Below are 1,857 nucleotides of genomic sequence, written 5' to 3'. Positions count from 1 at the left end.
GGGCATGTGCCCTGACTGGGAATCAAACCTTAATCTCCTGGTTCATACATTGATGCTCAACCACTGAGCCATGCCAGCTGGGCTTATTTATTTATTTTTATTTAACAAGTATTTATCAGTCATTTGAAATGTGTCAACCACACTCTAGGCATCTAAGCAGTGTTGATGAACAAAACAGAAATTCCCCTCCTTCCTTAAACATATATTTTAGTGGAGAAAACAATGAATGGAAAATATAATTGCAAGGTTATAAAGTATGTTCTAAATAGAGTGGTACTATGGCAATATACATAACATGACATATTAATTTGCATTACATCAAGGAAGCTTCTGGTGTGGAGGAAACATGTCTGAAGGCAGTCCTCTGGTGTGCCCTGGGGTGGTGGTGGGGGGGTGGGCATTGGTAGGTGGATGATTGGTGGTAGGGTCTTGGGCAGACTGAACACACATAGGGCTTCTCTCCCATGTGGATGCTCTCATGAGCCAGAAGATTGGTTCTGTGGCTGAAGGACTTGGTACACATGCTGCACCTGAAAGGTTTCTCTCCTGCATGAATCCTGTGGTGAAGGTGTAGGTCGGAGGCCTGGAAGAAGCCTTCATTGCATGCAGCACAAATAAATGTCCTCTCATTATTGTGTCTTCTCTCATGGACGTTTACCCAAGAGAAATACCTAAAGATCTTGGGACACTTTTCACATTGGTCTGACTTTTGGGCTTCGTGGAATCTTTCTTGGTTCCCCCTACATGTAGAGTTCCCTTCATTGCTCTGGTGTGTAAGAACAAGCTCAGGGGAGACCTGGTCCAGCCAGCAGAAAAATGCCGGTTCCACCTCCATGAGGACATCTTGGTAAGAGGCTCCTTTCTGAGACCTGGAGGTGCCCAGACTTGCTCTTTTGGAGCTGAGTGGATTCGCCAAAGAAACACTTCTCTCCTCAGGCCTGGGACAGTACTCTTCCTGGATAATGAGTTTGATTGCCTTGATTAGTAATGCTTCACTAGTTTTCAAAGAAATGTTGCCACCATTTTCTTTACTTTCATCTCCTTGTCCTGTTTGCAGAGAAGTATCTTGGGGAGTCCAGGAGGGGGTCTCCACATTTGCCTCTGTTAGGGCTCCTATTGACAACTGTTTTGTTAGATGAACAATGACTTATCTGAGGGCATATTCTTAGAAAAGAGGGCTTCCCGTCCCTGCATGTAGACATGGACCAAGGCAGGGCGCTCCATGTAATCATCACTCAGGTCTGCCATGAATGTCTCCAGGTTTCTGCCACTTGATTCCCATTTTCCTTTCAATGTGGACCCGTCGCTGCAGTGTCTATTGAACATAAACTGTGCCAGGGCCGCTTGAAAAATAATTTCATCCTTGCTGTGTTCTGGCTTTAGCCATTACTGAAATTACTTATAGAGTCTTTGCAGTTCCTGCCTTGCACACGACTTATTGCTGTTTTGAAATGAGCTGAGCTGAGTGTTCTGGAACCCAGAGGACACCCCCTCTCCCCCTGTCCCCCCCCCCCCCAAACACACACACCTTTCAAAGAGCAGGTTTTTGGCTAGGTTTAAAGTCCATATTTTCTGATCCACAGTTATCCCTGCACGGTTCAGATAGAAATGAGGTTCTAAGATCTAAATCCATTCTTAGCAATATTTCTCAGAGACTCAACTTCCAGGATTCAATACTTGAACTCCTGTGTTGATGGTGGTGGATGCTTAACAGACTGTGAGCTCCTAGAGAAGACTGAACTTCAAACTGGGCAATCCTGGCTGGACCAAAGGCTGACCTGCTGTGTGACTGGCTGGCTGCACGGGATTCATCTTCAATTCTACATTGTTTTTAGTTTTCTGTTCCTCTGCATACTG

At 45.3% G+C, this 1,857-nt stretch overlaps 1 pseudogene; it reads right to left on the bottom strand.

The window, feature by feature from the left end:
* Positions 1-313: 313 nt before the first annotated feature.
* LOC132238756 (zinc finger and SCAN domain-containing protein 4-like) lies at positions 314-1,633 on the bottom strand (annotated as a pseudogene).
* Between the last annotated feature and the right edge of the window lie 224 nt (positions 1,634-1,857).

This window comes from Myotis daubentonii, chromosome 7 (genome assembly GCF_963259705.1).
Source record: "Myotis daubentonii chromosome 7, mMyoDau2.1, whole genome shotgun sequence".
In the NCBI taxonomy this organism is placed as follows: domain Eukaryota; kingdom Metazoa; phylum Chordata; class Mammalia; order Chiroptera; family Vespertilionidae; genus Myotis; species Myotis daubentonii.
Note: the sequence above shows the minus strand (reverse complement) of the source record. Positions and strands in the feature narration are given on the sequence as shown.